Here is a 26,365-nt window from a genome sequence, read left to right as displayed (position 1 = left end):
TTTCCCAGGCCGGGCTGAGCCGCCCGGGAGAGGAGAGCGCCTGCTTCTTGGAGAGCCGGGAGGCGGAGCCACAGTGTGAACTGGGCTGGGGGAGTGCCCCGGGGTGGGAGGACACTGACAGCGAGCCAGAGGGGGAAGGGCAGCTAGGGAGGAGGGTGGATAGCTCTGGGAGAGGGCGGGAGAGGACAGGGACCAGTTGCTGCCTCGGCTCTGTGCGAAGTTTGCTCAGCAGGAGTTGGGCGGGAGGGGGGATAGCTGGATTTTCTTCTGGGGAACCTCTCGGTTTTTTGGTTCACGTAACTTACTGTGCCGCACACCTCCTGTTTAGACTTTTGGAACCAAAGCCACTTGTGGTTTTTTTTTATATTTTGGGTTTGCAACGCGTGGGTGTGGAGGCTGTGTTTGGTGGCTGGAAGACTAGTTTGCTTCACGAGCAGAGAGGAGGGAAGGAGTTGGCGCTTCCCCGTCTGGCTCTCCGGCGAAAGTGGGACAAAGGTTCGCCACAGGTAAGAGCAGAGAGCCGGGAAATAATTCATGAACGGGGATCGGGTTCCAGGCGCATGAGGGCTGCTGACCTGCAATTTCGATGGGTTCGTGCGCCCCTGGTTGCTTGCTTACTGTACCCCTTCCGCCCTTTTGTTTGTATTCTAAACCATATGTTTCTCGGAGACTTTGACGTGTAGCAAGTGTTTTTGTAGTTTTCATTTTAATTGGGGAGACTACAAGTCCCAGAATGCAAAGGTGGGAATGGATGAACTGGATCCCTATTTTAATTAGATAGTATTGATTCGGATTGAATGTGTTAATCTACGATACAGTTCGCAGTGCTAGATTGACAGAGCCACCCCCTTCTTCAAGCCTCTGAATTAATGACACATAAGCCTAACTCTCCCTGTCTGCCGCGAACTCTCCCCTGCTTTCCCTGTGTTCTTTTTCCACTTCTTTCCATTCCTGGGGGTTTCACTAGTTGGATTCCTCGGTTGCTGTCGGGATTTGGACATGTGTAAAGTGAAGTGCATACACGGGGGCCAGGGTCTACTCTTTCCCTTGTTTTAAGATGGGGGGGGGGGGGACCGGGCAACGCAGGTTGACGTACAGGCGGCTTTTTGCGGTTGCAGAGATGAGAGTGGATTACATATTAAGAGGCCGGGCGGGCTTGCTCCACAGGGGAAAGGGGCCTTGTAATCGGTGTACGAAATCAGTTGTGTTTATGGAAGTAGTTGCATTCCTCGGTGTAACCAACCGTGAGAAGCCTGCAGAGGGGAGATTTTCCCAGGGCACACAAGCCGCTCATTGACTGACAAAACCTGTGCCTGGTATTATATGTCCTGGGTCATGCCAACCACTTGGGATCCGTTTACATGTCCCAAGTTAAATGTATTTTTCCATATGGATTACTACAGTGACAATTTGCTCTCATGGGACCAACACATGCAGAATTAATAGAGCAAGTAGTGGGGTTTTGTAGCTGTGTTTAATGTCATAAAAATTAACGGGTAATGTGATCTAGCTGCTTATACCGTCCTGGTTTTTGCTTTGCATTCTGGTTCTCATAGTCCTGTATGTATAATGACAAAATCGGAACTACAAGTCCTAGAATGCAAAGAAGAAGGAAAAAAAACAGATTATATCATGGTGGAGTGTGAGAGATTTCGTGTTGCGCCCTTTTTAAAACAAAACAAAAAGAAAAGAAAAATGTAATAACTTGTGAATATCAAGCTGCTTGTTTGTCTGTATGGGGCTGGAGGGGGAGTGGGTGGCTATACTGTTTCTGTGAAAGTTGAGCCTGAGCCAGTGGGGAACTCCAGGGTTGGTTTGGGCCCAATTGACTGTCTTGTGGTTGGTTGCAACAGCGTGGCGTATGTACTGGCTAACGGGCAGTCAGTAGTACAAGCACTGGCAAAGCCAACAGTTTTCACTTTGGTGTAGGTATGCAATGAGCATTTCGGATATAACGCTACCACCTGGACATAAAATGGCAACATCTAGCACATGGTTTGAGTATATGGGCAGGTGTTGATAGCTCTGGCCGAATGCCTATGAAATAGCCCAAATTGCTGAATTTGGCAATGCTTGTTTTTTATAAGGATTCATTGAAATCAACAGATGAGACATGCACATTGCCTAAAAATCCAGTGGCTACATTCACACTTGGTTAAGACATTTATTTTCACAGGGAGGAGGATGATATTAGTGAAAAAGGAGCTGATTAATAACTGCAATTAAGTGATTACGCAGCATTTTTTGTCACTTGGCAAAAACCCAATGAATCCAGTGCTAAAATTAACAGGAGCTCATCATTTTGTATTTATTTTTAGTTGAAAGTGTGTTTTTTTTTATTACATTTTTTTTTTTTTTACATTTTTTTTATTAGCTGAAGAATGTTACTGTTTATTTGCGCTGGAACTATATGTGGCAATTAACTGAGCTTTTTCCCGGCATAACACTCTTTCACCTGGAAAAAGTTGAACTCGCATTTAATTTGATTCATGGAGCAGTGCAAACCTGATTCACTATAAGACTTCTTACGATTCATTGAGGGTGGGCCTTAGTGGAAATTCTGCCAAGTCATGGAATATGGCCTACCTTTGGCAACCTGAATGTAGTGTGACTCGCCTTTATTTGACGTTTCCAGGGTTCTGTCAATGGAATTAAAATGAGGTGTAACTTACAGGGTATTCACTAAATATTACACCATCTGCTAAAGCCTGGTGCTTAAAGGTGTAGTTCACACGGAAATGTTATTGGCCCAACCGATCAGGCATGTAATTATTCAGAGCATACATTGATCTTAAAAAAATGTCTAATGTATTTTACCTTCAATTTTTTTCACTTTTCCAAATGCTAAAATGACGGGTTGGGTACCACCATCTTGTGCTAATCTTATCTGTTGATCCATCACCCTAAGTTCAAGTGCCTTTGGGGCAATAATTCAGATAAGCCATGCCTAAAGCTGATGCCAGCAGTCAAAATGATATGCTCCAATTATTGTAATGATGTGCATGGGCATCACAGCCAAACTTACTCTGTCATCACCCACGTACTAACGTTACATAACTTAGAACCAGGAATATAAACACACAGATCCACGAAAAATGCAAACGTTTGTTTCTATTCACAAAAAGGATAAAAAACGTATATGTTGGAAAAAAACAGCAATAGTGGGGAACGCAAGAAGTACTTTTATTTTTGACATAATGCTCAAAAGGGCAGATTATGTCAACAAAAGCATTAACTTTTACCAATAGAGGCTAAAGCTAGGAAACATTGCATGGTTTGCATTTTTTGTATAACTGAACAGTGATCTTATAATGCCTGTTTCGTTCATCGATCGATTAATCCCAGTCTTTGCATTCTTCACAGAAAGCTCTTATATTCCATCACTGATGTTTGAACGATGCACATGGCGTTCCGTTAGTGAGAAGAAAGGATTCACTTTCAAATGCAACACTTTCACATCTGCATGTTTTCAGAACCTTTAGGCTGACCTGTTGCTCCTTATTACTGCCACTGCAAAAGGACCGATTGGTGTCTAGCGATCGTCCCAGATAATGCTTATCACAGATGTGTTGTTGATGATTATTGTCCAATTACGGTTGATGAAGATGTCAACTGGAAGAATGAACCCATGGCAAGCGCACATTGTTAGAATATAACTATGTAAAATTGAGAGTTCCAAAACATATTTCAGTACCCAGTTTATAACTGAATTTACACAGTACAGAAATATGTTAACTATCAATTTACATCACAATTAACACATACAATGTCTATTCTTTGCGTCAAATTGAACATTTATCGTTAATGAAGCATACAGCTCACATGTCATCCTCACTCGCCTAAATATTATTTAAAGCTATGCTTACTCTCTATGTGATGGATGACCAACCACTTCGAAAGACAGATCTCCGTAATAGCAACATAACTTTCCTATGTCAGCTTTCAATATAGTGAATCTTAGCAATTATTTGTGGATATTAGACACATTGTGTCCTTTAATTTGTTAGTACGGTTGATTCAAGGACAAATTACATTGACACCCTTTATTCTGTGTTCGCAGCAAGCCACCGTGCGTTTCGTTTTAGGGAACCCATGCCACAAAAATGAACAATATTATTAACTGTTTTCAATGGCAAGCTGTGCATTGAAACACAATGAAATATTTCAAGTATTCATCATCCCAAAATATGTACTTCCTTTTGACGGTATCAAGGCACCTGGTCCCACAACATTTACAGATTCTTTCACAGATGCGCCTAGGTGACGTGCTTTTAAAAATGATAGTGGTCCGGTTTTCTGGGTCAAAGTGGGCCACTTTTTTTGCTCAAAAAACTGAATTTGAATACACATCATGAAAACAGGCTTTTTTTCCACCTTCACCCCAATACGACGACTTCTGAAATTCTGCCCATTGGTTAGTTTCACCTTTGGGACTATGCTATCCATTGCAACGTTACTCAATGCACCTAGTTCCTTAGTTCCAAACACGTGATAAGTAAGTATTGCTGTTAGCTAAGTAGCTATTCGCTACCCTCCTTCCGTGCGGATTAATAACGCACACTCATTTAAGTAATCATATTTGACATATAGAGATGGTTACAGCATGAAATACAGATGCATCCATCTAGATGGATGAAAAGTGGTGGGTTTATATATAGGTGGCACGGGCGGAATGGGAAGTGGAGGCAAAGAGGTGTTTTCGCACCAGGCTGGGTTTACTGTTGCACCCAGGGCCACACATGCAATGAGCAACAATAAAAACAAAAAAAAAAAAAATCACTCAAATGTCAGCATGCCTAGAATGTGTTCAGTTTTGAAAGAGGCTTACTGTCTTCTGTGTAGATCTATTCCAGCAATTGCCTTGATTTCTGCATTTATGCAAGCGCACCTGGGTGTTCTCCACATATGGGCCTCCATAGTAAGATGAAAATGAGCAAAGGCGACAGGCACATGTTTATAGTGCACATTGCCAATATATGCATTAAAATGACATATATTCTTTCTCTCGTTATTTCAATGTTGGCTAACACTCTGGCACATAAACGTTTGGTCTATTGCAGTCTGCAGCCACTTGGCATGATTCCTACTTGTCAGCTCCATATCTTAAAATACTTTTTCTTTGCTTTCAATGTGTATGTCTCAGGGTTCGAAACTGACGACAGCTGGGAGCTATTTAGCTCCTGCTTTTAGCAGAGTAGAGCCTGGTTAGCTTGAAAGCAACAGATACCAGGAGGTACTGTTGGCTCCTACGGCCAACTGGTGCCTTCGAAACATGTACATTTGACATTAAGTATTTGAGAATGTTAATTAAAAAGAATTAGGACACATCTAATACACATTTAAACACAATGGTTCATACAAAATGGCCAGAAAGTTAAAGGAGCATGTCTGGTAGCTCCTGGTTCCCCCTGCAGTAGCTTCTACCTACTGGGTGATGCCGACACCTAGGAGCTGGTTTTAGCCCCTGCTAATTGAATTTTCAATTTCGAACCCTGTGTCTGCTACTCTAATTATCTGCTGAGATTCTTGGAACTATTTTGAGGACATTTACAAATACATAGTTTGGTAGCACCCCCAGAAATAGCCTGAAAAATACAATTAAGGTAGATTGTTGTACTCCCTTTTGTGCACAGGTCAAGGATGTAGTTGCCGGGTGGAACAGATTATTATAATAGTACCATTAATTGTCATATTGTATGCACATAATGGAAAATATTGCCCCTCAAAGCTTTTCCTGTGAAAGGCAGTGAGAATGTCCGCATGTTGTCTTTCAAAGAAAAGCTCATCTGCTTTGTGCACAGCACAAATAAATATTATTGTTCAGACTTACTCTGTCTCCATCACCATATCAATTGATGACAGACCACACAGTTACCTCTGCTTCAGTGAATTGAAACACGCAGCAAACTTTACAAGAAAGTGCAATATGTTTGCAAATTAAAAGTGCACTCTGCGTCTTTCACTGTGTTGTCCATTAGCAGTCCCCCATAACTACAATTACCATCAACTGCCCGACGACAACTTTCTCATGTCTTGCATAACATTAATGGCAAATGTACATGTGAACCAGGGCAATGGAGGGGGATATTTATTAGCAATTACTTACTGGGCAATGTGGACAAATGAAAGGGGTTGAGTGCCAGGTAAGGGAAAGGAAGTCAGTAAAGTGTGAAGGGATGGCAAAACATGGTAACCTAGGTATGACATTTTATTTGAAGTAATCGTTGGATGAAGGGGCATCCAGGATATGCTGCAATGGAAGAACTCCATATGGTGTGTATGTAAAATAGGGTAAACAATATAGCGGTTTAAATCATGAACAGTGGGTCATTCCATTGAGTGGCTGTTGCCAAATATTTATCCCTGACTGGCAAGCCAATGCAGCTCCTTGTGGAACACAATTAACAGTTGTTGTTCTGACAATCCATGTCCTGTGTGCAAGATGCATTCTCACAATGTTAATAGTACATCTTTCATTGGTTGTATTTAAAATATTCAAGTATGTGATTGCTTTACTTTTTGTGGATGTTCTATTTCTCGTAATAATAAGCTATTTGCAGAGACTATTTACAAATTGTTTGAAAATAAAAAAGCATATGCATCTAGAAATTTCAGAAAGACTTTCAATGATTTTGAAAGGAAGTCCCATACTTAAAAAATCAGATTCATTTATTGTGATATAAATAAATGATATTGGGGAAATGAATAAAAAAGCAAATAAAATAGAACTATTAATGCCTATTTAGTAACAATAAAAAAATATTCATTAAAAATACATTATTAAACAATTACATTGCAAGTCATACACTATTCTTTTGTACAATCAAAGCAGTTTCCAAACATTGTGCACAAGCTTGAAACTGGCTTTGTTAAAAATTGTGAAGTAAGCCAAACATTATTTGAATCTTGAAGTCAACCTTTCAACAAGTTCAAGTTTGGGAGGGCAAACCTCTTTTGCAATGTTAGATGGCATAGATTGGGCCCTCAAAGCACAATATGGAGATATTCCATACATTTGCATTGTGCGCACATTCAATGTCGGATCTTTAACAAATTCAAAATCAATCTACTGGAATATCGTCTTTGCCACCCACTGTTTGCTTCTTTTTGTAAACTCTTTGTTGTAACGACGCATGCTGAAAGTTCCTGCAGTTATTCTGTGTTCCCTAGCAACATTCTCATTGTGTGGAAGTACAGCCTGCCTTGTTCTGTCCTCTATACCATCTATGCCAAAATTCAACCCTTTAGGCCTGTACTTTACAGACATATTATGGAACCCCTCCAAATCTCCATTGTGGCAGAATTCGGGTAGTCCCCTCGTGTCTCTTGAGAAGATTGTGTGTGACAAAATGCTTTCAAGTGCTGTGTGAGGATGGGAGACTGGCACCAACCACCTTTTTCTCACGTTCCTGCCCCGTGCTCAGTAGTTCATATGCTCATTCGTGTAAATGTTAGTTTTTTCCCCAAGAGTGCATGATTGAGCAATGGTGCAGCATTGAACTCAAAGTGGAGTATCTATGGAACCATCCCAAGTTTTGAGCTCCAACGAAGATGGGTGCTGATAGACTTTGACAAATTTAAAATGTTTTCTATAGGCTTTTTTTTAATTTTTTTTTTTTTTTTATCTACCAGCAACTGCAATTGTTTAGAAATTGATTTTGCACTGTGGCATGTATCATATTGATGCTTTATGTATACAAACTGCTCTTTGATGGCCTCTTCTATTCCTATGTGCCCGTCGGTGGCTATCGGGTCCATTTGCATTCTTCTGGATTGTAGAAGTTCAATGATTGAATGAAAACACATGTTTTCCATGGCAACATATATTGTACTTTCAGACATTTGCATGATGACTGAACTTACTATTTGTTTGCTCTCCATGTTTTGGAAGTGGTAAGTGCAGTATTTAGCAGGACTGTCACACGTTCCATCATCAGCAAGCCTGAGCCTTTTGCCAGCAAGCGCATTGTCCATTGATATCTGTTTGAGTGCCCAGGCCTGGCTACTAGCAGGGAACAAGACCGTCTTCTGATATTTGTAGTATTGGGTTTTAGCAAGGAACAAGGTCCCACAAATTTACAGAAACTTTTACATTTTATTAAACATTCATCCACTAAACAGCAAAGCAGAGGAACAAAGTAAATTTCCAGCATGCACTTTTCCAAGCTTGCGTTGAGCCAACCAGGAAAATGTCATATGGTGATGTACACAGCTACCCGTGATTTTCAGGTTGGAGCCTTTGACTACACGAGTACATTTCATCAATGGCTCCCAACAAATCCTACTATGCAATTTTATGATCACATTTTATTATTTTCATAATCTCGATCAGGCAGCAGTCGAATATACAATGTATTTTGGCTCTCTTAATAGCCAATCGTCCTACAGTACAGTGATTTGTGATTCCATGGTGGTGGTCAAGACCACCATACTAGAAAGGGCATATTCTAGATCACAAGCGCAATCATCAATCGGTTGCGAAGACGCTTAATTTATTTCTGTGTGTGATAGTTCTGGCTTTCCCCCCATGTATTGGGGAAATGGGGAACATTGCCTCTTTCTTAGACATTTTATTGAGGGTGTGGATTGTGTGAGCGTTTCTGCAAGCAATTCTGAAACAACATCTGTGTTGTCTGTCTCTTCTGGGTGACGTTGTGTGCTGTAACAATGATCCATGGTTACTTTCCAGCCACTCGATATATGCATCACGACACTGAATCTTGAGAGGACAATGCTGACCCTCCAAATGTAGCTGTTCTAAAGTGATCGTTTGGAAAGTGACATCATTAAGTTTGTATAGTTGTCTGAGTCTTTCTGCTCCTCTTGTTCCCAGGCCTCTAATCAAAGGAAAAAAAAATGATTAACTTATAGCACACATACAGAATATATGAATTGCAACCTCAAAAAAATAATATGAATAAAATAACTTCAAAACAACTTACTTTGTAAAAAAACTGTTTACCCTTGTTTTCTTAATTTTTCTTGAAACAGTAAGTTTTGATTTGGCGACCACAAGACCAAGCTGAAAAACAGCATTTTGAAAATGTATAAACCATGCAATTTGCTCTTCCACTTCAAGAATCATATGTACATATCTACAAATATAACCAAAATCCAAACATATTAAATGTTACATGAAAGGTAAAATGAATAACTGATATTTTACAATATCTTATGTATACCTCTGGTCCATATCTCTCTTCAATTTCGACCACTTCAGTAGTACATTCCTTGTGCATAACCAATTCAACAAAAAGGATTACATTGTTAAAAAATTTAATGTTAAAATATTTGATCGCACAAAGCACATCTTGGGAAAGTTGTTTTAATGATTGTCGATCTTATGATATCAGTTTTTACATGGCCGAAATGCTCTCTACATGTTAAGTTTTAAAAAGACATATTTAAAATTGTACACGATAATCTTCCGAGATGTTGCAGGGATTTGGCGTGAGATCATCCTGCAAAACATAGTAAATTGTGGCCCCTTAATGTATGATGCGTTGAAATGTTGTTTTTCCTTTTTTTAACTGCTAACATTTTTCGCCATGCAGCTAAAATGTATGAACGTACACCATTCATATAGTGAAAGGGTTTCTTATTCAGAAAAATTATGTTTTTGTGAAGATTTACTTTCATTGTTGCACGTGTTTCTGCGATAAATACATCAAAGTTATTGTCTACTGCTTTGTAATTTGCTGACAGTATTGCAAAATATTAAAAAAATCATATATTTAAACGAGCTATTGTTACCAACTATTATAATTCAATACATTCTCCCTTCTCATACTCCAAATCGGTTGCAGTAGAAGTTCCAACCGCCCCGTTTTTCGAACAGAAAAATTACATGCAAAAGATGGTTGATATTCACATACAAGCCTACATGCCACTTGTAGAAAAAGCTAATATACATAATATCAATATGTTGAACTTGACCATATAAATATTTTGTGTAGTTGCATCTGAACGATTGGCATAAAATAATTACTTGAAAGACGAGTGCGGTTCTTGACTAAGGAATAGTGGTCGATGTAGAATCTCAGTCCTTTAATCAAAGTATATAGTCATACCAGCATTCAATACAGAATGTACACTAGTATTATAAGTTAAACCACATCAAAAGCTATAAAATGAGTTTATGTGCAAGTATCTTGGCCTAATCATTTGGATGTTGGATGTGTCTGTGGTTTCCTCCATGGTAGCGGTCGGTACTTCCATCAGTGTGGTCTAGGTAAAGACAAAGCTGATGGTTAACACATTTAACAAAATGACCTATTTTTAAAGGACGTAATGTAAGTGTTCGGAAAGCCTCCCATTGCACGGAACTATTAGCACATCCCTAAAGTAGCTATACACAAATTAATCTAAAGTGAAAAATGTATAAACCACAGTACATTGTGTCACGAAGGAACTTGTGTAATAAAATATCAATGGAAATATTCCCCAAAAACTCTCATTCATTATGTAACCTGTCAATGGACTATTTCAATATATTGTGTGATCATTTAGAAGACATATTATACAGACAAATTTAAAAAATAGTCAAATACATAAAATATTTCAGCATTCACTACTCACCTGGGTCGGCGTATGCTGAAATTCAGTTGGAACTGCATTGGGAAGTAATTTGCAAAGGAGTCTGGGGCGACGCTTTGTAGTGTACTTTGATGGTTCGTACATATCTTCTGAAAAGTGCATGCTGCAGATGCAAAATCTATTCTAAATCTATATAAGACATCCTTGGCTCTGCTTTCAATCTCGGACACTGGAAATCCGTAGTTCAATAGCCATGTTCTTATTAAATTTAAATGCTTTGGAAATATATGCAGGATCCGTTTACATGCGCCAAATTGAATGTATTTTTCCATATGGATTACTACAGTGACCATTTGCTCTCATGGGACCAACACATGCAGCATCAATAGAGCAAGTAGTGGGCTTTGTAGCTGTGTTTAATGTCATAAAAAGAAACAGGTAACGTGAGCTAGCTGCTTATACCGTCCTTATTTTTTACTTTGCATTCTGGTTCTCAGTCGTACATGTATAATGACAAAATCAGAAATACAAGTCCTAGAATGCAAAGGAGAAGAAGAAAAAAAAACAGATTACATGGTGGAGTGTGAGATTTCGTGTTGGTCCCTATATATATATATATATATATATATATATATATATATATATATATATATATATATATAAAAAAAAAGTTTAGGAACTTGTGAATATCAAGCTGCTTCTTTGTATGGGGTGGGGGTTAGGAATACATTACGAGGAGGCTGTTACTGCTACTTGGGTGGCTGTACTGTTTCTGTGAAAGTTGAACCTGTGGGAACTCCAGGGTTGGTTTTGGTCCTGGGCCCAATTGATGGTCTTGTGGTTTGTGGCAACAGTGTGGTGTATGTACTGGCTTAACGGGCAGTCGGTAGTACAAGCACTGGCAAAGCCAACATTTTTTACTTTTGTGTATGTATGCAATAGGCATTTCTGATATAACGGTACTACCTGGCCATAAAATGGCAACATCTAGCACATTGTTTGAGTATATGGGCGTGTGTTGATAGCTCTGGCCGAATGCCTATAAAATAGTCCAAATTGCTGAATTTTCCAATGCTTTTTTTTTTATAAGGATTCATTGAAATCAACAGATGAGACATGCACATTGCCTAAAAATCCAGTGGCTACATTCACACTTGGTTAAAAAAAATATTTCCACAAGGAGGAGGATATTAATTAAAAAAGGACCTGATTTACCACTGCAATTAAGTGATTACCCATTTAGACTGCTTATAGATAGATTATAAAAGCCCAATATGTAGATTCTATCTATAATAAAAGCCCAACAAAAGGGATGACAGGATGAGCCGATATTGGGTAGCCGTAGGAATTAGCATGGCCATGGGTAGTCAATAAGTCAGTAAAAATCCAAACTGCCACAGACTGTGTGTCCTACCCTGTGTCCCATCTCCCTTCAATCTGTACTCCAGTTCAAATGATTTTGGTTTCCTACATACTGCTCAAGCACCACCTAATAGACAAAGCTAAAAATGAGTACAGTTATTTTCGGAGCGACTATGAAGGCTGGCTGTTAGGAAGGTTACTGCAATCAGCCTAAGTGGATGGCCATTATTGTAGTGCCCGGCCGGTCAGCATTTTTTGTCACTTTGCAAAAACCCAATGAATCCAGTGTGAAAATTAACAGGAGCTCATTTTGTATTTGTAATTTTTAGTTGAAAGTGTATTTTTTTACATTTAAAAAAAAAATGTTATTAGCTCAAGAATGTTCCTGTTTTTTTCTGCTGGAAGTATATGTGCCAATTAACATAGCTTTTTCCAGACATAACTATCTTGCACAAAAGGTAGCTGGCGTTCCTCTCCAGAAAGAACATGGCATGATAACCTGTTCTGAGATGAGAGTTTGCAGCACTCGAAAAAGGTTGAACTTTCAGTTAATTTGATTCATGGAGCAGCGTGCACCTGATTCACCATAAGACTTCTTAGGATTCATAGAGAGTGGGCCATAGGGGAAATTCTGCCAAGTCATGGAATATGGCCTACCTTTGGCAACATCAATGTGGTGTAACTCGCCTGTATTTGACGTTTCCAGGGTCCTGTCAATGGAATTAAAATGAGGTGTAACTTAAAGGGTATTCACTAAACATTACACCATCTGCTAAAGCCAGGTGCTTAAAGGTGTAGTTCACACGGAAATGTTATTGGCCCAATCGATCAGGCATGTCATTTCGAGCATACATCGATCTTAAAAAAATGTCTAATGCATCTTACCTTCGTTTTTTTTCCCTCACTTTTACAAATGCGAAAATGACGGGTTGGATACCACCATCTTGTGCTAATCTTATCTGTTTATCCATCACCCTAAGTTCAAGTGCCCTTGGGGCAGTAATTCAGATCGCCCACACCTAAAGCTGATGCCAGCAGTCAAAATTATATGCTCCTCCTATGTTAATGATGTGCATGGGCAGCGCAGCCAAACTTACCCTGTCATCACCCACGTCCTAATGTTACCTAACTTAGAACCAGGAATATAACCGCACACATTCATGCAAAGTGCAAACGTTTGTTTCTATTCACAAAAAGGATACTTTTATTTTTGACATAATGCTCAAAAGAGGAGATTATGCCAACTGAAACATTAACTTTTGCCAATAGAGGTTAAAGCTAGGAAACATTGCATGGTTTGCATTTTTTGTATAACTGTGAACAGTGATCTTATAATGCCTGTTTCGTTCATCGATCGATTAATCCCAGTCTTTGCATTCTTCACAGAAAGTTCTTATGTTCCATCACCGATGTTTGAATGATGCACATGGCGTTCCGTTAGTGAGAAGAAAGGATTCACTTTCAAATGCAACACTTTCACATCTGCATGCTTTCAGAACCTTTACACTGACATGTTGCTCCTTATTACTGCCACTGCAAAAGGACCGATTGGTGTCTAGCGATCGTCCCAGATAATGGTTATCACAGATGCGTTGTTGATGATTATTGTCCAATTATGGTTGATGAAGCCGTCAACTGGAAAAATGAACCCATGGCAGACGCACATTCTTAGAATATAACTATGTAAAATTAGGAGTTACAAAATATATTTCAGTACCCAGTTTATAACTGAAGTTACACAGCACATAAATATGTTAACTATCAATTTACGTCACAATTAACACGTACAATATCTGTTCTTTGCATCAAATTGAACATTTATCATTAATCATGAAGCATACAGCACACATGCCATCCTCACTCGCCTAAATATTATTTAAAGCTATGCTTACATTATGTCTTGGATTTCCATTCTCTCTATGTGACGGATGACAAACTGCTTCGAAAGACAGATCTCATTAATAGTAACATAACTTTCCTATGTCCGATTTCAGTATAGTGAATCATAGCAATTATTTGTGGACATTAGACAAATTGTGTCCTTTAATTTGTTAGTACGGTTGATTCAAGGACAAATTACATTGAGACCCTTTATTCTGTGTTCGCAGCAAGCCACTGTGCGTTTCGTTTTAGGGAACCCATGCCACAAAAATGAACAATATTATTAACTGTTTTCAATGGCAAACTGTGCATTGAAACACAATTAAATATTTCAAGTATTCATCATACCAAAATATTTACCTCCATTTTAACGGTATCAAGGCACCTGGTCCCACAACATTTGCGGATTCTTTCACAGATGCTCCTAGGCGAGGTGAAGACAGGTTCGGCCTGCCTATACAGTCCCAAAGTTTTCTTTTTTTTTTATTTTAAAATGACAATGATCCAGTTTTTTGGGTCAAAGTGGGCCACTTTTTTGCTCAAAAAACTGATTTCGAATACACATCATGAAAACGGGCTTTTCCACCTTGACCCCAATACGACGACTTTGGAATTTCTGCCCATTGGTTAAATAGTTTCACCATTGGGACTATATGCAATCTATTGCAACATTACTCAATACACCTAGTTCCCAACACCTGATAAGTAAGTATTGCTGTTAGCTAAGTAGCTATTCGCTACCCACATTCCGTGCGGATTAACGCACACACTCATTTCAGTAATCATATTTCACATAAAGAGATGCTTACAGCATGAAATACAGATGCATCGATCTAGATGGATGAAAAGCAGTGGGTTAATATATAGACGGCACAGGCAGAACGAGAAGGGGAGTCAAAGAGGTGATTTCGCACCAGGCTGGGTGTACTGTTGCACCCAGAGCCACACATGCAATGAGCAACAATAAAAAAAAAAAAAATGTATTGCTAAAATGCCAGCATGCCTAGAATGCGTTCAGTTTTGAAAGAGGCTTACTGGCTTCTCTGTAGATCTATTCCAGCAATCCGCTGCATTGATGCAAGCGCTCCTGGGTGTCCTCCACATATGGGCCTCCATAGTAAGATGTAAATGAGCAAATACCACAGGCGCATGTTTATAGTGCACATTGGCAAAGTATGCATTTAAATGACACATTCTTTCGCTCATTATTTCAATGTTAGCTAACACTCTGGCACGTAAATGTTTGGTCTATTGCAATCTGCAGCCACTTAGCATGATTCCTACTTGTCAGCTCCATATCTTCTTTGCTTTCAATCTGGATGTCTCAGGGTTCGAAATTGACGAAAGCTGGGAGCCATTTAGCTCCTGCTTTTAGCATACTAGAGCCTGGTTAGCTTGAAAGCAACAGCTACCAGGAGCTACCGTTGGCTCCTACGGGCAACTGGTGCCTTCCAAACATGTACATTTGACATTAAGTATTTGAGAATGTTAATAAAAAACAATTAGAACACATCTAATACACATTAAACACAATGGTTCATACAAAATGGGCAAAAAGTTAAAGGAGCATGTCTGGTAGCTCATGATTCCCCCTGCAGTAGCTTCTACCTACTGGGTGATGCCCTACACCCAGGAGCTAGTTTTAGCCCCTGCTCATTGAATCTCAATTTCAAGCCCTGTGTCTGCTACTCTAATTATCTGCTGAGATTCTTGAACTATTTTGAGTACATTACAAATACATAGTTTGGTAGCACCCCCAGTAATAGCCCTGAATAATATCATGTTTGTGCACAGGTCAAGAATGTAACAGTCAGGTGTAACATATTATTATAATAGTACCATTAACGGTCATATTGTATGCACATAATATACAATATTGCCCCTCAAAGCTTTTCCTGTGACAGGCAGTGAGAATGTCTGCATCTGAGAAGCCTTCCTTTTCACCCCTTTCTGAAAATGTTAAGTCTTTCAAAGGAAAGCTCCTCTGCTTCGTGCACAACACAAACACATATTATTGGTCAGACTTACTCTTTCTCCATCAACATATCCATGGATGACCCCCCACGCAGTTTCCTCTGCTTCCCTGAATTGAAATATGCAGAAAAATTTACAAGAAAATGCAATATTTTTGAAAATTAAAAGTGCACTCTGCGTCTTTCACTGTGTTGTCCATTAGCAGTCCCCATAACTACAATTATCATCAACTGCCCACCACAACTTCTTCTCGTGTTTTGCATAACATTAATGGCAAATGTACATGCAAACCAGGGCAATGAAAGAGGGATGTATATTAGCAATTACTTACTGGGCAATGTGGGCAAATGAAAGGGGTTGAGTGCCAGGTAAGGGAAAGGAAATCAGTAAAGAGTGAAGGGATGGCATAAAATGGTAACATAGGTATGATATTTTAAGTAATCGTTAGATGAAGGGGCATCAAGGATATGCTGCAATGGAAGAACTCGATATGGTGTATATGTAAAATAGGGTAAACAATATAGCAGTTTAAATCATGAACACTGGGTCATTCGATTAAGTGGCTGTTGCAAAATATTTATCCTTGACTGGCAAGCCAATGCAGTTCCTTGTGGAACACAATTTAAGTTATTGGTCTGTCAATCCATGTCCTCTGTGCCAGATGTATTCTAACAATGTTGAGAGTACATCTTGCATCGGTTGTATTTAAAATATTTAAGTATGTGATTGCATTACATTTTGTGGATGTTCTGTTTCTCGTAATAAGCTATTTGCAGAGACTATTTACAAATTGTCTGAAAATAAAAAAGCATATGTATCGAGAAATTTCAGAAAGACTTTTTAATGATTTTGAAAGGAAGTCCCATACTTAAAAAAAATCTGATTCATTTATTGTGAGATAAATCAATGATACTGGGGAAATGAATAAAAAAGCAAAGAAAAATAGTAATCAAAAAAGTATTAATTAAAAATGCATAATGAAACAATAATATTGCAAGTCATACACTATTCTATTCTTTTGAACAATCAAAAGGTTTCCAAACGTGCACAAGCTTGAAACTGGATTTTTTTAAAAATTGTGAAGAGAGCCACACATTATTTGAATCTTGAAGTCAACCTTTCAACAAGTTCAAGGTTGGGATGGCAAACCTCTTTTGCAATGTTAGATGGCAAAGACTGGGCCCTCAAAGCACAATCTGGAGCAATTCCATACGTTTGCATGGTCAGCACATTCAATGTCAGATCTTTAACAAATTCAATATCCATCTACTGGAATATCATCTTTGCCACCCACTGTTTGCTTCTTTTTGTAAATTCCTTGTTGTAACGAAGCATCCTGAAAGTTCCTGCAGTTTTTGCGTGTTCCCTAGAAACATTCTCGTTGTGTGGAAGTACAGCCCGCCTTGTTCTGTCCTACATACTGTCTATGCAAAATGCAACCTTTTAGGCCTGTACTTCAGAGACATATTATGGAACCCCTCCAAACCTTCAGTGTGGCAGAATTCGGGGAGTCACCTTGTGTCTCTTGAAAGCATTTTGTCGCACACAATCTTCTCAAGTGCTGTGTGAGGATGGGACCCTGGAACCAACCACCTTTTCTTACGCTCCTGCCTCATGCTCAATGGTCCATGTGCTCATTCGTGTAAGAGTGTAAGTTTGAACAATCGTGCAGCATTGAACTCCATTTTTCAAGTGGGGTATCTACAGAACCATCCCAAGTTTTGAGCTCCTACAAAGATGGTTGCTGATAGACTTTGACACATTTAAAATGTTTTCTATAGGCTTTTTTTTTTTTTTTTTTACCAGCAGCTGCAATTTTTTAGAAATTGATTTTGCAATGTGCCATGTATCATATTGATGCTTTGTGTAGAAACTGCTCTTGCATGGCCTCTTCTATTGCTACGTGCCCGTCGGTGGCTATCCGGTCTATTTGCATTCTTCTGGATTGTAAAAGTTCAATGATTGAATGAAAACACATTTTCCCATGGCAACATACATTGTACATTGAGACACTTGCATGATAACTGAACTTACTTTTTGTTTGCTCTCCATGTTTTGGTAGTGGTAAGTGCAGTATTTAGCAGAAAAACCTGGACTGCCACACTGTCCATTATCAGCAAGCCTGAGCGTTTTGCCAGCAAGCGCATTGTCCATTGCTATCTGTTCGAGTGCCCAGGCCTGGGTTCTAGCGGGGAACAAGACATTCTTCTGCTATTTGTAGTATTGGGTTTTAGCAAGGAACAAAGTCCCACAAATGTACAGAAACTTTGAAATTTTACTAAACATTGATCTGCTAAACAGCAAAGCAGGGGAACAAAGTAAATTTCCAGCAGGCACTCTTCCAAGCATGCGTTGAGCTAACCAGCAAAATGTGATATGGTGATGTACACAGCTACGCGTGATCTTCAGGTTGGAGCCTTTGAATACACGAGTAAACTTCACCAATGGCTCCCAACAAATCCTCCTATGCAATTTGTGATCACATTTTATTATTTCATAATCTCAATCAGGCAGCAGTCGAATACAATGTATTTTGGCTCTCTTAATAGCCAATCGTCCTACAATACAGTGCTTTGCGATTCCATGGTGGTGGACAAGTCCTCCACACTAGAAAGGGTGAATTCCAGAGCACAATCATCTATCGGTTGCGAAGATGCTTACATTTATTTCTGTGTGTGATAGTTCTGGCTTTTCCTCATGTATTGGGGGAACAGGGAATATTGTCTCTTTCTTAGACATTTATTTGAGGGTGTGGATTGTGTGAGCGCTTCTGCTAGCAATTCTGAAACAACATCTGTGTTTTGTCTCTCTTCTGCGTGACGTTGTGTGCTGTAACAATGATCCATGGCTACTTTCCATGGGTCACTGGTGACATTCGATTTAAATTCCGGCCACTGGATATATGCATCACAACACTGAATGTTGAGGACCATACTGACCCTCAAAATGTAGAAGTTCCAAAGTGATCGGTTTGGAAAGTGACATCATTTAAGTTTGTATAGTTGTCTGAGTCTTTTTGCTCCTCTTCCTAGGCCTCTAATGGAAGGAAAAGAACATGCTTAATTCATAGCAAACATACAGAATATATGAATTACAACCTCAAAATATAATATGAATAAAAAATCTTTAAAAAAAATCCGATTTACCCTTGTTTCCCTAATGTTTTTTGAAACAGTCAGTTTTGATTTGCTGACCACAAGACCAAGCTGAAGAACAGCATTTTGAAAATGTATAAACAATGCAATTTGCTCTTTCACTTCAAGAATCATATATACATATATACATATATACAAATATAAGCAAAATTCCCTTAAACCTATTAAATGTTACATGAAAGTTAAAATGAATGATAACTGATCATTTTACAATATCTTGCATATACCTATGGTCCATGTCTCTCTTCAATTTCGACCACTTCAGTAGTACTTTCCTTGTGCATAACAAATTCACCAAAAAGGGTTACATTGTTAAACAATTTAATGTTAAAATCATTGATTGCACAAAGCACATCTTGGGAAAGTTGATTTAATCATTGTCGACCTTACACTATCAGTTAAACTTTGAAAAAAGATATGGTTAATCGTCAGATTACAATTTTTACATTATTAACATAGCCGAAATGCTGTGCACATGTAACATTTTAAAAAGACATATTTTAAAGTGTACCCGATAACCTTCCGAGATGTTGCAGGGATTTGGTGAGATAATCCTGCAAAATATAGTGAGTAAATTGTGGGTCCCTTAATGTATGATGCGTTGAAATGTTTTTTTTTTTAACCAATTCTATTTTTCGCCAGGCAGCTAAAATGTATGAACGAAAACCTACACCATTCACTTAGTGAAAGTTTGTTATTCAGTAACAAATTGTTTTTGTGAAGATTTTCTTTAATTGTTGCACAGGTTTCTGCGATAAATACATCAAGGTTGTTGATCTGCTTTTTAATTTGCTGACAGTATTGCAAAATAGTTTTCTTTTTTTTATAAATCTTAAATTTAAACAAGCTATTGTTACCAACTATTAATATAATTCAATACATTCACTTCTCATACCTCATCCTCCAAACCGGTTGCAGTAGAAGTTCCAGCCTTCCCCGGTTTCAAACAGAAAAATTGCATGCAAAAGATGGTTGAAATTGACCTACAAGCCTACATGCCACTTTGTAGAAAGTTAATATTATACATAACGATAATCAATATGTTTTAAGTTGAACTTGACCATATAAATATTTTGTGTAGTCGCATCTGAAGGATTAGCATGAAATAATTACTTGAAAGACAAGTGCGGGTCTTTATTAAGGATTAGTGGTCGATGTCGAATGTCGGTCCTTTAATCAAAATATATAGTCATACCAGCGATCAATACAAAATGTACATTAGTATTATAATTTCGACCACATCAAAAGCTTTAAAATGAGTTTGTGCAAGTCTCTTGGCCTCATCATTTGGATATTGGACATGTTTGTGGTTTCCTGGCCTCACTGTTTTGGATGTTGGATGTGTCTGTGGTTTTCTCCATGGTAACGGTCTGTCCTTCCATCAGTGTGGTCTACGTAAAGACAAACATGAAAATTAACACATTTATCAAAATTACCTATTTTTAAAGGACGCAATGTAAGTGTTTGGAAAGGCTCCCGTTGCACTGAACTATTAGCGCATCCCTTAAGTAGGGATAGACCAATTATTCTAAAGTGAAAAATCTATAAACCAAAGTACATTGTGTCATGAAGGAAACTTGTGTAATAAAATATCAATGGAAATATTCCCCAAAAACGGAATCATTCATTATGTAACCTGTTAACAGACTATTTCAAGACATATTTTACAGACAAATTTAGAAAATGGTGGAATACATTTAGAAATTCAGCGTTCACTACTCACTTGGGTCAGTGTATGCTGAAATTCAGTTGGAACTGCATTGGAAAGTAATTTGCAAAGGAGTCTGGGGCGACGCTTTGTAGTGTACTTTGATGGTTAGTTCATATCTTCTGAGAAGTGTATGCTGCAGATGCAAAATCTAATGCCCCTTATGTCATCCAAGACATCCTTGGCTCTGCTTTCAATATCGGACACTGGAAATCTGCAGTTCAGCCATGTTCTTATTAAATTTAAATCCTTTGGAAATACATGCAGGACTTTACTATGACTTTTGGCATGGCTGATATTAGGGCAACCCAAAACGATACATGAAGGCATTGTTTGTACTTATGATCTGTTATGAAAATATAAAGAAATATTACTATTAAAGTATCACAGTGAGTAAATCCAACATATTGCTTTGATTTCAAAAAAAATGTTTTGCATAATAAAAAATGCCACCTAAAGCAAACATGCACTATGAAAGATTACATTTGGGACAATACTGTGTAATGTTATGTGCTAATTGCAGAGATAAAAAGTACATAGGACGGTTGATAATGGTGAAGAGTTTTGGAATAAATTTAAATGAGAATATATATACATTGAGTATAAAGCAAAAGTAAGTGGCTTAGCAGCGAACATTGACACTACAGAATGCAATAGTAAAAGTTGACTAACCGTTACTTAGAAGAACAGATGAGCTGATTGCGCAAGTAAGGAAAAAAAGGAAAAAAGTGCATAGATGGCGTTATCTGTTGTCAATTCCAGAGATGTTTTCTTGCTAACTTCCACAGTGTGTATAAAGTCTTACAGAAGTGGGTGTGTATGTCTGACGTGTTTATTCACTCCCACCAGGCCTCTATGACAATGTTTGACCTCCTCAATCCCACCAGTGCAGCCCCCTTGCGAGTGCACAGCCCTGGGTGCGAACTGCCATTGATAGCAGAGGGGCGATGGATGAAGGGGCGCAAAAGGCCCGGAACCTAGTCAAAAGGACAGATATGTTGATTGCAGGGACAGAGTTTTCAAAGGGGAGTCTGGAGACAATGGGTCTGGGGTGGCCATGTGGCCAATGGTCCCCGTGCCAAAGAACCCTTTGAGGTGTACATTGTATTCAACGCCTTAAGCGTTACCATGCACCCAGGCCCCTGGCGAGCACACAGCCACAGGTGCGAAATGCCATTGATAGCGGAGTTGTGGGCGGCGGTTGGATGTGGGTAAGGGGAGCACAATAGACCAGTAAACTTGTTAAAGCACATTGTTCTTTCACAATCCTTTTAGATGCTTGGACGTGTTGTGAATTTACACAAAATTTCGAACACATTTTCACACTAACTCATTTAAAAAAATGTAGTTTATTAAAGTGGATGGCAATGACAATCTACAAATTGTACTGATGCGGTCGAGGAACTGTCTGTATAAATCCCTGGTATTGTCCGTAGTCGCAGGGGAATTTCTCACGAATGGCTTGAACCACACAGGCGGATATTACTCATCGAAGGCAGAATCTCTGTCTTCCATGTAAGCGCACGATAGGCCACAAGCCTGTACAACCTGTGTAAGAGACGCAAATAGTTTACTTGAATTAACCCAATAATTGCGTTTATTTTGTGTGCACTACATTTTAAAATGTGCAGCATTGTTATGCTTCAAAAAGTACCTTTTCGTGTAAAGTACTGCCGGTGCTTGTGATTTGAAGTAGGGATCAATTAGAAACGTGAACGCCCATTCCCGCAAAAACAGTTTGGGAGATGGGGAAATATTGTTTTTAACTTCCAAGTGAAAGAAACGTAATTGTTCAGACGTTAAATCTAATGATGAATACTTTGGTTTGAGATTAGAAAGAGAAATGTACTTAATTTACAGAAATTATTTTGTCAGTGATCCATCAAAGGTATGATGTAGGGGGAACAGCATGTATTGTTACCAATCTTGGTGGACAAACGCACAACATATAGGGAGTAAAGACACTTGTTACTTGGATAACAATGGCAAACTGTAGCTCGAAGTTTGCATCAGACCATCATTCGCAACACGGATCTTGTTAGGCAGGCTGCCCTGAATTCATGCAGCTCGGTCATGCATAGCGCTGGTGTCAGTCTTCTGCAATGTAGGCCAAGCACCAGAGTTTTCTCTGCAACAACAGTTCTCCAACACAGTTGGCACAACCTCACAACAATGGCAGGTACACGTTCAGGCTCCGGTGATGAATCGTCACGACTTTCATCTCAATCCTTATCGTCTCGACTTCTTTCTCTTTCAAGAATGTCCTCTTCCGAATATTCGGGCTCGTACTGGTAGGGCTGAATTGTCAGTTCCTGAATATTTAAGTACAGAATCCACAGTGATATAAATAAAACAAAAAAATGTTGCTGGTATACAGTAACGAAATGAGGTTTCACATTAAAGTTCAATGTTAAAGGAAGGCAACCGAAGAAACATCCATTTTACAAAAACTTGTGCAGAGACAAGTTTAATAGGCTCAAACTTTGAAAGTTCACAAGGTCACATGTAAAGAGCATGCCATGTTAAAGTAGAATTTTAAATATGGTTTGGTAAAGACATTTGTACATCATATGACTAAACAAAAAGCGACTGCTGATTTAATTCAATTTAGGCAGTCTTAGTACTGGTTCTCTGTGCATCGTACTTGGAAGATAGCTGAACAATGAGGATCGAAATGAAATCTACTGACGCAAAGGAAAAAGAAACTCAATTTCTTGTGTGATCAGAAAGGGTTTGTTTATACTGTGAGGAAAGGGGCGCCTTGGCATTTTAATGGAGGGACGTCAATAGATTGCGCACAGAGGACATTGTCCTGAGACATGCATTGACGTTGTGAAAAGGGGAATGAGCGTCTAGTGATGTCAGCTTTAGGGGAGGGTGATCGTAATTACTGCCGCAAGGGCACTTGAACTTAGGGCAATGCATCAACGGATAAGATTATTGCAAGATGGCCATGCCCAACCCGTCATTTTCTCATGTTTAAAAGTGAGAAAAGCGGAGGTAAGATGCATTGGAATTTTATTTAAGATTGATGTATGCTCGAAAATACATGCCTGATCGATTGGGCCAATAAAATAATTTCTGAGCTAACTGCCCCTACCCCCTCACGGCGCAGATGTTTTTTGAGGACTGTTACAGAGTCAATGTATGCATGGAAATGAATGGGTTGGATGGAGTAAGCGGACCTCGGTATCAAAGCTTTGTTTATTTGTTTAAAGAAAGTCTTTCTTTTCACATTTTGTTCCACCCCATACTTCCTTTCAGTGGATAGCTAAGGGTCTCTATTTTTAGTAAAGGAGAGGGACTGTTTTGCTAATGTGCACAGGAATCGAAATTGAGGGTAACTGGGAGTTATTTAGCTCCTGCTTATAGTCTAGAAGAGGCCTGGTTAGCTGAACGGCAACAATTACCAGGGGCTACTTTTGGCTCACTGGGCCAACTGACGTCGAACAAACACAACTATGTGAATTGAACTCTGTTCATTTGGGACAGTCTATAACTAAACAGAATACTTCAATATGACATTTAAAGCATAAGGGGTCATAAATAATGTATACAATTTATATTTTTGCTTTTTAAGTGAAAGTTAGATTTGCATTAGCTATGCACTATTTATTTTCACTAGCTCCTCATTCCCCAATGGTAGCTCCTGGTGACTGGATACTGGAGAGTTGTTTGTACACCTGCTTATCCAATCCTAATTTCAAGCCCTGTGAGCAGAATGTCTGGAGCTCGGTGAATACTGGTTTCAATGATGCGTTGCGCACAAATAGGTAAAGCTTGAGCTAGCCGTAACTTCCACCTGAAAATGGTATTGTTGGTGAATGCAGGCCATGGAGTCCACGTGCCGAAGCTCATGTGTTCAAACTAGATCACATGAAACCCATCACAACTTGCCATTTGCAATTCCCACAGGAAGCCTTTCTACTTCCCTGTGCATTGTTGACATATACGTACATTTGACATGTGTTTCTAACTCATAAAGTGCCCTTGACACCTTGGCATAAGCATCCCTCCCTCCCTGTGTTTGTAGCATCTAATTCCCAGTCTCCAATCCTAGGAACCCTCCCCTCGGGCTCATTTCCTTTTCCTCCAGCAGATTAAAGTCTGGATACCCCTTGCAGGGTGTACAGAATGGCACCCCAGAGTCAAATCTAGGCGATCTTCTACTACTAAAGTGGATTCTATGTTATGACAACAAAATACATTTACTTTGTGGTAATTTACTTTGTTGCAAAAACTTAAATTTCCTTTTCAATTTTGGGGGCTCCATGCCCCTCCCAATACCCCTGTTTTACCCCTTAACCCTCAGATACACATACCAAATTCGAAGCGTTTGTAACCAAGTCATTTACTCTGTTTAACCAACAGGAGACCCTACTGGGATGATGTGGCACAGTATAAAAGCATATTACCATAACCTGCTTGGTTGTTGCTGCTTTGTGGGGTCCAAATTAACATTTTGCGTGCCCTGAGACTTTGAATACACACACACACACCTTTATAAAGTGGCCTTTTGCCACACGTGTATCTATGTTCTATTTGGAGTTGAAGCAGTGAGTCTTATTGCTCTCTCAGTGACACCCAGTTATTCTTTTTTGTGCTGGCACTCTGGGAACCCTTGTGTGTGGGGTTACCCCCCAAAAGCTTAACTATTTTATAAGGTATCGTGCCTCAATGAACTGTTAAGGCAAGCAATTACTTTCTAACATGCAGTCTCTCAACGCAAGGGGGCTCTCAAAACCATATTTGGTCCCTGACCTTTTACTTTCGTACATTAACATGGCAGATGTGAGGAACCTCTTTGCTGATGTTTCTTCCAGACCCTGGAGAGGAAAAGTATGTCTAATATTGCATCAACTTTTTTGACATGCCCACTGCTGTAGGCTTTTTTGTTTCGTCTCACCGGTAGTACATAAGCCAAGCTATTGCATTTAATTACAGCTAGAAGGCAGATGGCATGTGGAGTCTGTGGAGGATAGCTCAGGGGCAATGTGCGTGCCTTGGAAGCAAGACGACACGGAGCAACACCGGTTCGATCCCCCGGTCCGCGCTTAGAAACCTCTGGGTATTAAGCGTGTTATAAATAACCAATCATAACAATTATGTGGAGAGGGCTACACCGCTTGCGGGGAGTGTTTGGTTATTTAGCCACCCCTTGGCTGCAAATGGCAACACTAATCCCTACGGCCAACGCCACACACCACCTGCCCCCTCCCTGCCTAAAACACATCCTCCTGGCATCCCTTTAAGCTAGTACTGTCAAGCAGTAATACAAATCTTTGGCCTGCCAGTGTTATTCCTAAGCAGTCTGCTGAGAGTTAGTGGCTTAATTTCAGTTGTATATGCGCTACTGGAGAAATGTCTTACCTAAGTGTGCCTTCAGCCACCTGATTTACATCCGTTCCATGCATCGAAGTCCTGTTAAAAGCAAGCATTGACAAAGCTAACAGTTTTGGCTTTTTTGTATGCATGACATAGGCACTGCTAACGCATGCCCGCGTAATCTAATTTTATAGCTGTTGCCATCTTATGGCCAGTTAGTACCATTGTGACAGTGATTGGCAAATGCCGACACAAAAGCTAAGCCTATTGGCTTTGCCACTGCTAGCATTGTTAGTGGCCTTGCTGCCATCGGACTTATAAAGTCCCTTTGTTATGAAAATGACTGCATCACGCCACATGATTGTGGGCTGGCTCATATTGGTCTACTCAGTGTGTAGTTTTCCCTCTTATTTACCAAGTGCTT

The 26,365-nt window shown here is 39.3% G+C and overlaps 1 protein-coding gene across 3 annotated transcripts in view; it reads left to right on the top strand.

Annotated features, from left to right (window-relative positions):
- The first annotated feature begins 205 nt into the window (after window positions 1-205).
- Window positions 206-26,365, top strand: part of UTRN (utrophin) — a 2,010,688-nt gene continuing 1,984,528 nt past the window's right edge. For 2 of the 3 annotated variants that reach the window (XM_069606726.1, XM_069606725.1), the window contains exon 1: window positions 207-506. The gene's annotated coding sequence lies outside the window, so the exon portion shown is untranslated. Of the gene's footprint in view, window positions 507-26,365 lie in introns of all 3 variants that reach the window. The other variant, XM_069606729.1, reaches the window with a different exon arrangement.

This window comes from Ambystoma mexicanum, chromosome 4p (genome assembly GCF_040938575.1).
Source record: "Ambystoma mexicanum isolate Mex_15411 chromosome 4p, UKY_AmexF1_1, whole genome shotgun sequence".
NCBI classification, from domain to species: Eukaryota; Metazoa; Chordata; class Amphibia; order Caudata; family Ambystomatidae; genus Ambystoma; species Ambystoma mexicanum.
The sequence above is the reverse complement of the archived record's forward strand: the minus strand, read 5'-3'. Positions and strand labels throughout refer to the sequence as shown.